We start from the raw sequence: 14647 nt of genomic DNA, 5'->3' as shown, positions 1-14647 counted from the left end.
CTTCAAGCCAACCTAAGCCACAATCTAATCCAGTTCAAGAGGTGGACACTACTCATGGATTTCTAGTGAGGTCAAATCCACTCCCCCTATTATCACGCAGGAGGACTTGGATGGACTACGAAAATTTGTAGTTATCTGCAACTCGGATTTCGGTCATTTCTACGTGCTCTCCGTTCTAGGCACAAGAATCGTCTCTGCCACATAAATTAATATGTTGGAAACGTGTTTGATTGGTTGCGGATGTATGAGACTCTGTTCACTCGACTTGGAGTTCGTCTTCCTTTTGGGACATTATACAATGTTTTGAGCTTCGTTGCTCCTTTTTGGGCCTTAAGGCTAACATAAAAGTGTTTTTTTATTCCTTTAACTTAACCATGCCTTTAATTTTCCAAAGTTGTGGGTTCATCTCTTTCTGAGGTAACCCTAATAGAAGGATCTTCAATTTATTTAAAGAATTCCATCATGAATTTTTTTAAAAAAAATATTTTAAAGTTGAAAGAGTAGAAAGTACTTTACAAGATGAAAAATGATTTAACCTTTATTGGAACTTCAATGTTTTTCTCCAAAATTAACTTAACCGGGATAAATTCATTCAAGCTTACAAGTATCCATGTGCTTCTAGAGTTGTGGAAAAAACTTCCTCTCAATCTAAGGGATGTCTTAGCTAATGAGCATGCGGCTCGCAATGCCATTAGTAAAGTTTCAATGCTATGCTTTAATTTACAACAAATGTCATATATTAGCATCTGACTGACTAATGTTATTACTTTGCTCTTCTTTTTTCCTAGAAGTTGAAATGGCTGGTAGACTCGAAGCTATTGTTGCCATGAGAAGAAGATTATCTTCTGGATCCAGCATCCCGACCAATCCTGGTGTTGGTGATAGGATGTCTTCATCAGCCACAATGAGTAACCTTCCTCCTCCCCCAAGATTCGAGAAAGGCCTTGAAGTTCAAAACTTGGACGAACAATCTTCTACCAACTCTCCAAAAAAGAAGAGAAAAAAAAAAACAATGCTGAATCAAGTGGAGTCCCTCATCCTACCTCCTTTGGTTGTATTTTAGAGAAAGAGTTCCAATCTCCTGAATTCAGTGATGAATATTTGATGACTGATGACACGAAATCGGGGATGGCTAAGATGCCTCTCGGGGATACCTTGCCTCGAGTTCAGAGGATGTTGCTCAGCTTAGATACCTTCATTCGAGATGATGAGAAGGAGGTTTTAAATCATCATTCTAAATTCATCACCAAAGATAAGGAGCTTAAAAGATCAGCAGCTCAAATTCAGAGTCTCAATGCTTCTCTTGCTTCTTTGCAAGAAGAGAATACCACACTTCAAAGAAAAATTAAGTCTTTAGAGGAAGCAAAGAAGACTTTTGAGACAAAACTTGAGAATCTGAACAAGCAAGTTGCTGAGCTAATGAAGGAGGTCGAATCTCTTAACAAATCAGTTAAGTATGCTGAACAAGATGTTGTAGATGAGTTATTCGACGCTGATCACAACATTCAAGAACAAATTAAGGTCCTAGCTCCTGATTTGGATACATCATCAATTAGTGCCTTCAAGAAAGTAATTGATGGAAAAATGATAGAGATCTTATAAAGATCTTTTGTGATTTTTCTAAGCTATTGGATTTTGTTTGGAAACAACTCTTTTGTGTCTTTTCGAAAATCTTTTAATTGTTTTTAACTTTATTTTTTAATCTAGGCTAAGTTTATTGCAACTTTTACTACCTTTAAAGTATCATTATGCACGTGTAATATTTATTACCATTTTTTTGATATTAATGATTTTTGCACTTTAAATATGTACTTACCGTTTTTCTGATATTAACGCTTATTTACTGTTTTACCGATGTTAATGCTTCGTTACCATGACTAATTGCATACTCAAAGAATAACGTTAAAAAAATGAATATAATTTTACAAAGAATCATTAAAATGACAAATAAATTGAATTTAACAAAGTTAAATAAAAATTGAATTTTGAGAAGGCCTCAATAAAAACATATGTTAATAGCAATTGAGTGTCTTTATTCGACCGTTAAAACTTTCTAAGAGTAATAAATTTTGAGATGAATAACATTTCATGTCTTTAGAACTTTGGTACCATTAAGATTCTCTAATTTGTATTCTCCTTTCTCCAAATCTTCTTTGATCCTAAAGGGTCATTTCTAAGTAGGAGCCAACTTTCTTTGAGTTTTCGAGGTATCGGCATCAGCTTGCTTCAATACTAGGTCTCCTGCTTGAAAATTCCTAGGTCTGGCATTAGTATTATACCTCTTTGCAATTCTTTGTTTCAATGCTTGCTTAGTCAGATTAGCGGCTGACTTTACTTCATCAATAAGTTCTAAACTCAAAATACTATCTGAGTTTCTAAAAAACATTCTTGAACTGATTTCATCAATTTTCACTTGAGTGACTGCTTTTGTAATACCTATCACACAGAATCTTATGCGTAAGTCATAAAGTTGAGGTGGCAAGGTATTATGACCTCTAAAAGTAAAAAAAAATATATGTAATAATAGTTGAAAGAAATTTTAACTAGAAGCCTATGAACAAGAGTTAAGCAAAGCGTTAAACAGAAAGTCACATCACTCGCGTAAACGATAACTATGAGAGAAGAATTCCAAAGATACATATAACAAAGCTTCTGACTCGGCTCGCAAAGCTTGAACTGGCCAAAGCATATATACATATACACAATTAAACCCAAAAGTAAACCAAAATAGAAAATTGACAACCTGTTTCTCCGAGTCAACCTTTAAGAGGGACAAATATAAAATACAAGGTAGAGATCTTATATACATACATAACTATAAACAAAGATATAACCCTGAGTCGCAAGAGTTCTTCGCTTCATCGGCGTCTCCAGAATACAGAGTGGTGCTTCTCAACCTGCACCTGAAAAGGCACAAATATTGTATGGAATGAGAACTGGGGGTTCTCAGTATGGTTAAGGTGCACACATATATAATAAATAAGGTCCCAGGAAAGCCAAAGGCAATCCTAGAATGCTGACACTCAGATTATAATTCTTAAGGAACTAAACAGAAACCATAAGTAGGGGTAGATATCTAAGGTTCTTAAGGTTCTAACTCAATTCTAACTTAATCTCAAATTACAATACACTTACTGTCCCATTCGATTCTAACCCTTACCACTGACCCAACCAGTCATGGCCTATGGCCCAAATCAAACCAGTTCGGCCTCTGTCCCAAATAAACTCAACCCAGCCTCTGGCCCATTTTAAATCAAATTAACATTATCACTCGTCCACCACCAAGGTACTCAACACAGAAAGACAATCAAAAACACAAGCAAATATAGGGCAAACACATTTAAAGAACAATTATAGCAAGTATCACAGTTATCAGTTAAACAAAATTTATCAGATAGGAAAACCAAAACATTATGCACACCCAAACAAAGCAAACAATTGCAACATGATGTATGCCTGTCCTACTGGCTGTAAGCTCACGTGTCGGTTAAATTGTCAGAACCTGACACATCTGGTAGCTAACCCAAACATTTGTCTCTAGGTTGCGCATCTCCATGAGGATCATAAACGAAGGAGAGTGCCTTTCCATAGTGAAGGAGTGTGCCTTTCCACCTTCTCCTGGAGGAGATACGAAGGAGAGTGCCTTTCCACATCGAAGGAGCGCGCCTTTCCACCTTGCAACTAGAGAAGAATATAAGGAAACAATATGAAGGAGAGTGCCTTTCCAATTTTTCCACACCCTCATCATGACAAGGGAGGGAATATCTGTCCTCAATCTACCATCCGGATACATTTTTCAAGTTAACGAGCAAGCGGGATCGCACCCAAATCTTGCCCTCTTGACCATTCCGGCCATACACACATCTCGACCGTTCCGGCCTCACACACATCTCGACCATTCCGGCCACACATAGTCATCCCCAATCTCATCACTAACATCTCAGTTCAGTTACTCTAGACCTTCCTTTACTTCCAAGTAACCTTCCTTTACATAGCTTAATCTCATCACTTTCAACCTTTACTTCATCTCCAAATTACCTCTATTTCCTAGCTTCAACTTACTACTAGAGTTACTACTATGATCTGGGGCTAAAAGAGTAAAAATAGAAGTTTAGAAGTTTAAAATCAGGTTTAAAACACAAAATATGCATTTACTGAAAAATAGGGGTATGCGTACGCATTGGTCTCTTCTGGGCCAAGATGTGTATGCATACACCTATCCGCGTATGCATGTACATTGGACAGAATCGTTTGTATGTGTATGCCCTATGCATGCGTACACATACACTGCAGTTTGACCAGAAATGGCTAAATCTGCAGAATTTCAGCTTTGCCCTTTGAATTTATGACGCACATAATTTTTTGTTTTAAAACATTTTTCATCCATTTTTCAAATGGCATAAATTTCATGGACTCAATTTTCATTTGAAATAAGTTTGAAATAATTTGGGGATCCGAAAGCCAAGTTATGGCTCGCCGAAGTTCGGCCAAAAATCAGATTTTTACAAAAGTTCCTCAAACCTCTATTTCCATCAAATTTATAAATCACTAACCACATTTATAAGCCATACCCAAAAGTAAGACATACCCTATCACAACCAACACAGCCTCACATCCCTTCATAACCAATCTCACCTCAATATAAACTACTTCATACCAAGACTCTCAATTCTACCAACACACGTATCAATACATCGACATTCATATATCCTCAACCCTCGTTCTCATTTATCATCATTAAAATTATCATTCATCAATCATCTTTCATCAACCACAACCGCATTCACATCATGAATCATTAATCACATCAAACATCATCAATAATTCATCACATATACATACTCATTCTAATCACTTTATCAACTATCATTTAAGTCATCATTTAACATTCCATTTCATCTCCAACATCAACCACCAAAACAATTACACAATCCATATCAATAATTACCAAGCATTCAATATACTCATGCATTCATTCCTATCCTATGGTCATCTAGCCTAAGGTTTCGCAAGACATTATATATTAAATACGAGAAACCAAAACCATACCTTGGCCGATTCCTTGTAAAGTCCAAAACGCCTCAACTAGCACCGTCCCACAAATTCCAAGGTTCAAAAATTACATCCCAAACAGAAAACTAGCTACCTTAGCTCAACATGCAGCTTTCGATACTACCAATTCCATCAACAAGCCTCAATTAACATCACAACTCAATCTAATACCAATGAACATTACTAAATCAATATAACTCTCACTTGAATTCAGATCTCACAAGGTTTAGAGTTATCCTCACCTTACCAACGGAGAATTGGGTCAAAACCCGGCAATACCCGCGAGTTAATTCAAACCTAAACACTGAATTCAAGCGAAATCCAACATGATTACACATTGAATTCAAAAGAAAAAATTAGAAATGAAAACGTGGCTTCCTTACCAAATTTCTTACTGGGCTTTGTAGAGTTCGACAGTGCGGTCGTGTGGCCGCAAACGGTGCAGTGATCAGAGTTCGGAGTGGGAAGATATCTTGGTTTAAAGTTAGTATTAGGGTTTGAGCTTCACATTCAGTCCCTTCCTCTATGGTTCAGCGTTCCTCATGTAATGAGGAAGGAGGATGGCTGAATCCTTTATATAATGAGGCTTTGGTTGGGCCTTGGGCCCAATGCGGGCCCAGTTTGCCTTGTTCGGCCTGTTCGGCCCAATTTTGGGCTAAATCCTTTAAAATTGGTGTCAAAATTCTTATTTTAATTAGTTCTATCTGACTAAACCGTAAAATTTAAGTTTTTTAATTAATAATTACTAATATTCCACTAATTACTCAGGGTTTACAACTTCTTTACCATAAGTAAGCCTGGATGGATTCTCTTCAATAGAGGATCGAGATATAGTATGGTAGGACCATAGTACTGACCTTAACTCATCATCCCATAAACCTAGAGAATCATCTAACATTTTTCTTAATCATTTCATAATTACTTTGTTTGCAGCCTCAGCCTGCCCATTAGCTTGTGGGTGTTCTACTGACACAATGACTTGCTGAATTCCCAATCCTTTCAGAAGTTCTTGATACTTATCATCTACAAATTGTGTTCCATTATCAGTAACAGTGACCTTGGAAATTTCAAACCTTGTCAAGATTTTCCGCCACATGAACTTCCGACATTGTGTTGACCTGATAGTTGATAATGTCATAGCTTCAACCAACTTTGTGAAATAGTCTGCTACCATTGTCAGGAACTTGACTTGTCTAGCTCCTTGTGAAAATGGTCCTAACAAGTCTATTCCCCACTTAAGTGTTTTGGTTTGCCTATCTAATGATTTCTGTCTAATTTTTATTTGTTGTACTTGTTGTAATTGCTCCCTGATTGTGTTTGTCTTGCATTGTTTGTGCTTGTGATTGAGTTTTGATGGTGATTTGTTTTGAATAAAGTAATAGGCTGAGTTGGTTTAATTTGTTCTAGAGGCCGAGTTAATTTAATTTGGGCCAGAGGCCGAGTGAATTTAATTTCAGCCGGAGGCCATGATTGGTTGGATCAGTGGTAAGTTTTGGTTAAAATATTTTCTGAGTAAGCGGTGAAATGTGTTGAGTATTATTTTGCATTGAATTTTTATAAGAAAAATATGAATTTTATATTTGGATAATAAACTGACACTTACTACGATTGAAAATAGTTTTATTTAAAATATCTTCTTATAATGAGTCTTAAACCCTCTACTGAGAACCAGCGAAGACGATGTTCTCACCCCCTACAGGCTTCTCTTTTCAGGACCGACGAGGAAGCTTGCAGAGTTTTTGTTAAGTTCCCAAATATGCTGCTTCTGTTTGTATACATATGTTATATATTTCTCTTGCCTTTATTGTTATAATCTTATAAGAGAGATAGGAGTTGTATGTTTTGTATGTATATTATATTTATAAGCTACTTGTGTATGAAGCTTTTCTATATATGTATATGCATGTTTGTATTAGTGAAAAAGAACTTTCGGTTTTTCAAAGAAAACAGCGACAGGTTTTGAGTTAAAGGCTCTTATTTTATTATTAAATATATGAAGTCGTCGTAATACTTCAAGCTATCAGAGTGGCACCCGGAAGCGTGACATTTTGATAGTAGGGTATTATATTACCAAGATGGAGAGGGAGTTTAGAGATCAAAGGAGAGGATCTATGTGCCAAATATGGGAGATCTGAGATTGGAAGTTTTGACAAAGGATCTTTAAAGCAGGTTCTCGATTCATCGTGGAACAACAAAAATGTATCACGACCTAAAGGCGATGTTTTGGTGGCTCGAAATGAAAAATGACGTGGCAGAACACGTGTCTAAATGTTTGATGTGTCAGAAGGTGAAGATTGAGCATCAATAGCCATCCGGGATGTTGCAACGTCCTAAATTCCACAATGAAAGTGGGAAAGTATCGCCATGAACTTTGTGTCGGGTTTGCCAAGAACTAGGGCAGGGTTTGATGCAGTATGGGTAATTATTGATCGATTGACGAAGTCTGCTCATTTCTTGCCTATCTGTATGACTTATTCTTTGGAGGAATTGGCGAGGCTGTACATTAAGCAGATTTTAAGATTTCATGGTGTGCCTATGACCATAGTCTCAGATAGGGATCGTCGATTCACTTCAAAGTTTTGGGGAGCTTTTCAGAATGCGTTCGGAACTCGATTGTGCCTAACAACGGCGTATCAACTTCAAACCAATGGTCAATCGGAGAGGACAATTCCAACTCTAGAGGAAATGTGGAGAGCTTGTGTGCTAGACCCACCAATAAGTTGGGATCACTATATGCCACTAGTGGAGTTTGTGTACAACAACAGCTACCATGCGAGCATCGGAATGGCTCCGCATGAGGCTCTGTATAAGAGAAAGTGTCAATCTCCACTATGTTGGTATGGGACCGGAGAGGAAGTTTGTTTAGGACGGACTTGATGTCTGAGATAACTAAACAGATTAAGACGATCCAAGCTAGAATTCTCACCGCTCAGAGTCGTCAGAAAAGCTATGCAAATCAAAGACGGAAGCTTTTAGAGTTTGAAAAGGGTGATCATGTGTTCTTGAATATTACTCCGACTATGGGAGTGGGTAGTGATAAAGATAAAGAAACTGAATTCCGGTTACATTAGTCCGTTTCAAATTCTGAAGAAGATTGGGCCGGTGGCGTATTAGATGGCTTTGCCGCCTTATCTTTCGATCCTACATGATGTATGCCACATTTTGAAAGTTAGGAAGTACACTTCTAATACAACTCATATGATAGAGTCCAAATCGGTTCAGCTGAAGGAAAATTTGATGTTTCAAGTGACTCCGGTCAGAATTAATGATGTTAGCATTAAGAATCTGCACGGAAAAAAAGTTTTCGTTGGTAAAAGTGGCTTGGAGTCGAGCCGGAGTAGAGGAGCATACCTGGGATCTAGAATCAGATATGAGGATGGACTATTCACAACTTTTTACAGGTAATTAAATTTGAGGGCAAATTTTCTAATTAGGTAGATAGGATGTAAACCATGTTTAGTTAATGCATAATTAACTAATAAATTAATTATGAGTCCAAGGGGTTAAGAAACTAAAATTCCATAGTTGGAGAAAATAAAAATAATTAGAATACGAATTAAAACACTAATCCTAAAGGTTTTAACCCAAAATTGGACCAACGTGCTAAAACGGTTAAACCGGACCTATGTTGGGCCCAAGCCCAATGATGAGGGAAAAACAATTCCACACGAACTCACCGGCAAGTATACCGGGTCACATCAAGTAGTAAAACTCATAAGAGTGAGGTCGATCCCACGAGGATTGATTGGATCAAGCAACTTTAGTTAGGTGATTAATTTAGTTAAGCTAATATTGATGAATTGAGTGGAAATTGATTGGCAGAATGTAAAGTGCTAGGAATTGTAAGTTGTAGAATGTAAATTAATTGAAACTTAATTGGCAAGAAACTTAAATTGCTGAAACTTAAAGAACAAGAAATTAAAAGGGCTGAATCTTAAATGACAAGAAATGTAAATGACTGAATTTGTAAATGCAAGAACGCAAAAGTGCAGAAGCTTAAAGGGCAAGGAAAATTAAATTGCATGAATTATAAAGGGAATTGGGTGTAGGAAATCAGAACAGAACTAGAAAATGTAAATTGCAAAGAGATCTAAATGAATAAATTTAGAGAAAGTGATTCATCAGGGATTGGAGATATCATAATCCATCATGAATCAATTGGGTCTTAACTCCTTTCTCAATCATATGAGTAGATCTATGGCAGATTGAAATTAATTGGATCCCAATTCATTGGCAATCTAATCTCTCTAATCACAATCAATCTTGCCAATCCCTTGATCTAATTGTCATGAGAAGAGGTTAAGTGCAAATCTCTCATCCATAAGCCACACTAACTCTCAAGATCTCAATTCCTCCCGAGTGGTGTTGATCAAGAGAGTAGTGAAGGATAGAGCTCTAATTCTAATGCAAGTGATTTCCCTTCCAAGGCTCACACAAGCATTCAATTAAATTCAACCTCCTTTCGGAGTGAGGAATTCTAAATCAAAACAGAAGATATCCAATAGCTATAAAAATGAATTGAGAAGAAGAAGAATTTTATTAATTCATTAGAATTACAATAGAGCTCCTCCCCCTAATGAAATTGGGGTTTAGTTCATCATTGCTCTAGTACCAAAACAGAAAAGAAATTGCAGAAGGAGATGAAGAACAGAAAGGAAAATAAACTCAGATCTCAAATTCTAAAGAAAAGCTAAAATAAAGGTAAAAAGAAAACCCCCAAAGTACAAGTCAAAAGTCCATAATGAAATTAAATTTTCTTCTATTTATACACTTTCCAATTCAGTCATCAGGTGCTTGGATTGACTATTTTGGCCTTGGTTGAAACATATCAGAATGGGTCCTCAGTTGGTGTGGTTGGGAGTATGCTTCAGGAGAATGTAGCGTTCTCAAAATGAGCGCAGCGTTCATTCACCGATGCGTGCGCGTCCTACGCATGTACGCATCTCTTACATCTTTCACCATCGACGCGTACGCGTAACACATGCGTGCGCGTCGATACTATCTTCAGTCTCGACCATACTTGCGCGTATCCTGCATGCGTGCGCGTCCCTTGGCAGCGTTCATTAATTGAACGCTACGTTCGCGCCATGAACGCTCCCCACGCATGCGCATCCTTTGTGCGTGCGCGTGATTGGTAAAATATCACTTCTGCGCTCCAGCATCATGTAAGCGTTTGCACCAACCACCACTATTGTCACATCGACGCATGCGCGCGTGTGCATCGGTGACCAAATTCAAATTCCAATTCTGAAAGTATCACAGTCACTCATTCAAAGTGAACGTAGCGTTCATTGCTGGTGAACACTGATCCTCCTTCCACGCGTGTGCGCCATGCATGAGTACGCGTGGATCTCCAAAAGTGTCATCCTGTGCGTAAGCGCCTTGTACGCGTGCACATCACTTGTGAACGTCGCGTTCATCAAATGAAGATAGTGTTCTCCTGCACTTCCTCCTTCTTTGATTCTTCCTCTCATTTTTTCACATGTCATCAACCAAACATGCCATCAAAGTCTCACCAAAATCATAAGATTTTGCATCATTCATAATAATCATCTAAATTGTGCATAAACCTTATGATTTTGTTTAAAATCAACAATGTTTGATTGAGTCAAGATAAACATGGAATTCCACTCACAATCACTTACTTATTGTGCAAGAAAGTGCATAAATCCTCATAAAAACCAGAAACAATGCTAGTAAAACTAGCATAAGATGACTTGTCATCACCCAACCCATATAACCCACACAATCAGCCAAGTTTAGCACTAATGCCCCATTCTATAAGGAGAAGCTGAAGTAGAGAGGGAAGAGAGGGAAGAACGAAGACCCTTAACTCCACTATTCATCATTTTAAATTGATCATAACTTTCAATCTAGATCTTCAATTGACGAGCCGTTTATGGCCACGCATTCATCACGGAACCCTCTTTAATTTCATCTGAAAAAGTGGTAAGGAATTCGAAAGTTCTCTATTTCCTTTATTTTCACATTTTTGGTTTGGGTATTGAGTATCTTACATTTTTTATGTTTAAGGGAGGTTCAACCTTGAGTTCTAATGGAGTTTCAATCCAAGGTTGTGTAAAACAAGGTAAGAAATCCCAATTTTCCCAAATTTTCCCATGTTATTGAAGAACCCAGGTTGAATTTTGTAAATTATATGATTAGATAGAATAGAGCTTGTTTGGATTCAATTTTGGGTGAAGCGGAGCTAGTCCGGTGCATTTTGCTGCGGGATTGGATCCAAGTATCACTTTGGTGCAGAATTGGTGGAGTATGGACCGGTGGAGGTTGGAGTTGTCCGGAGGAAATCAAAATATTGGATGAACCATTGACTAGAGGTATGGGTTTTAGATTCAAGTAGGCATTATATATAATTATGTGAATGCCTAGGTTAATTTTCCCTAGGATAGGATTGAATGAATTGATTGTTTTGGTGATTGTTTAGTTGGATGAAAGCTTGAGTTATGATGTGAATGTATATATGTATGTGTGAATGCATAACGGAAATGGTAATTTATATGGAAATTGAGTTGGAGGCCGTGATAAGGTAAAGAATCCCTTATAAAGTGAGTTAAACTAAGTTGGTGCAAGAATCGTGTTGTGGAATTGATGGTTTGGTGTTGATGATTAGTGAATTGAATGTTGGGATTAATTGATGATGTTGAATTTGAGTTGATTAAGTTTTGGATAGTTAGGAAATGATGATTGAGTGTTTGGAAGGCCTAAAAATGGTATTGGTATAGTTTGGAACAAGTTGGATATGAGAATTTGTCAAAATGAGCTTTGTGCAAAATTTGGTAAAAATGAGTTTTTGACCAACTTTGATGGGCCATAATTTGGCACTTGGTGTTTGAAATTGAACGAAATTAGTCTTAAATTAAAGCTAGATGAAAGATCTTTAAAACTATCTAAGGATGAGAAAAAACAGAATTTTGTAGAGGAAGTTATGATTATTTGAAAAATGAGGTTTAGAGTTGAAATATGAAATATTGTACAAAATCAGAATTTTGGCATGTGTGCCCACGCACACAATGGTGCCCACGCACGAGACAGAGCGAGTGTAAGTGCTCGTGCATACGCACGACAAGAAAAATTTGCAAGTTGTGTGTACGCACAAGGAGATGCGTACACACAAGTTGGGAATGGCGTTCGGGTGGGTGCGTACGCACATGCCCTATTTTCTAAAAAATTTCTCTGTTTTTTTACTGTTTGGCTTTTTCGGTAAGCTTGTAAATTTTTTTAACCCCTAATTAAAGTCCAATAACTAGTTTTTAGACCTGGGAACGAGTGTGAACTTATAGATTTGATTATATTGATGTTTTTGAAGAGGTTGTGGATCAAAGTGAATGGTTATTAATTAATGCTCGTGGCTAATATAATTGTTGAGCAAATATTTTACTGTGAACTGAACTGAGATGTATTCTGGTAAGGTCAGTGGTATAACCTGCTTGCATATAGATTGATGTTACTCTTGGCAAGGACGTGGCAAGGACGGTGGTTAATCCTGCTTGCGCTGAGCTGAGTTATGCCAAAACAAGGACGATAGTTGATCCCGCTTGTTTCGTGGCTCTATCTGGTTGCAAGGGTGGCTGGGCATGCATTTTGGATAACGCTGCCTCCGATGAGAGGTACAAGGGTGTGCACTGCCCTTTTTAGACCAGCTTTTGATAAAGTCGAGATTATTATATTTCTTACGGAGGTGCATGACAGAGAGACAATGTCCGGGTTAGCTACCAGATGTTTCGGGTTCTGACAATGTAACCGACACATGAGCTCATGGTAGTAGGACAGGCATGCATCATATGCATTTATGTGAAATTGTTTGAGTATGCATTGTTTTGGTTTGTTATCTCTGCTTAATTACTAACTACTGTATATGTTATAATTGTTCTTGATTGTGTTTGTACCCTATTATTTGTGTTTGCATCTACTAGTTACAATTACTGAAATCAATACCAAAATTCTGTGTTATTGAATTGAAAAGAGACAGGCTGAGTGGAGTGTGGGATGAGACTAAGATTCGAACCATGAACATAGTGAAGTATGTTGAGTGTTTTACTTGGTTTTGGAATAGTATAACCCTAGGCTTGGATCTTAGTTGTTGGAGCTTAGGATTTTATAATGGGTTCGGGTAGTTGTACATCATCTCTGTTTGGAACTGTTACCCTGCTGGGAACCTTTTGGTTCTTATCCGTTTCGGAAATTTTTTCATTTTCAAATACAGGACGTGACGCACCTCGCTGAGTGTCTGGGTTCTCTCTGCAAGAGAAGACATACTTTTGGGATTTTACTCTATCTTTAACATATATATGTATATGTTCTCCACTTTTGTATTTTAACTTATATATCTCTCTTAGAGATTGATTTTGGAGAAATAGAATTTACATTTACGTTTATGTTAGCATTTTGGGACTGTATATATATGTACTCTAGCCAGCCTTTAATTCGCAGGTTGGGACTCTAGTAACTTGATATGTATCTATCGGAATCGAATCGTCCCTGGTGTATATTTTGATTTAAAATCATCCTTAACGTGTTTTTTTTTATTAAAGTCGTCATTTTTTAAAAAAAATTTAATTTTATTCCTAAAATATCCCTACTTTAATAAAAAATATAAAATTTAAAAAAGAAAAGAACACGTTTTGGGGGAGGGGGAGAAAACGCGTTTTTGGGAGAGGGGACAACGCCGGCGAAGTTTGGAGCTGCCGTCGCCGTCACCGGAAGAAAGAAGAAAGGAGAGGGGCTGCGACGGGGGAGAAGAGAAAAGGGGAAAGAGAGAGGGATCTCCGGTGGAAGGGATGACCGTTCATGCATGCTTCTGCCACCGTGGAGTGCGTCGCCAGGAAGAGGAGCACGACGCGAGGAGGGAGGCGCACGAAGGAGAGAGAGAGGGATCCGAGGCTGAGCTGGTCCGCGCATGCTCCGTCGCCGGTTCGTGGGTGATGGGTGGCCGAGGAGAGAGAGGGATCCGAGGGTGGAGTGCGTCGCCAGTCCTCAGACGCTCCGTCGCCGCCGATGGGGATGGGTGGCTGATGAGCGGATATTTTATACGCTTTTTGGGGGTAATTTCATGTAGATTTTAGCATGTTTTAATTAGTTTTTGGTAAAATATTATTAGTTCTTAGGAAAAAGTTATATTTCTGGACTTTACTATGAGTTTGTGTGTTTTTCTGTGATTTCAGGTATTTTCTGGCTGAAATTGAGAGAGCTGAGCAAAAATCTGAGTTAGGCTGAAAAAGGACTGCTGATGCTGTTGGATTCTGACCTCCCTGCACTCGAAATGGATTTTCTGGAGCTACAGGAGTCCAATTGGCGCGCTCTCAATGACGTTGGAAAGTAGACATCCAGGGCTTTCCAGCAATATATAATAGTCCATACTTTGCGCGAAGATAGACGACGTAAACTGGCGTTCAACACCAGTATCATGCTGCTGTCTGGCGTCCAGCGCCAGAAACAGGTTACAAGTTGGAGTTCAACGCCAGAAATAGGTTACAACCTGGCGTTGAACACCCAAAACAGCCCCAGGCACGTGAGAAGCTTAAGTCTCAGTCCCAGCACACACCAAGTGGGCCCCAGAAGTGGATTTCTGCACCAA

The sequence above is a fragment of the Arachis duranensis genome, chromosome 2 (assembly GCF_000817695.3).
Source record: "Arachis duranensis cultivar V14167 chromosome 2, aradu.V14167.gnm2.J7QH, whole genome shotgun sequence".
NCBI lineage: Eukaryota > Viridiplantae > Streptophyta > Magnoliopsida > Fabales > Fabaceae > Arachis > Arachis duranensis.
Note: the sequence above shows the minus strand (reverse complement) of the source record.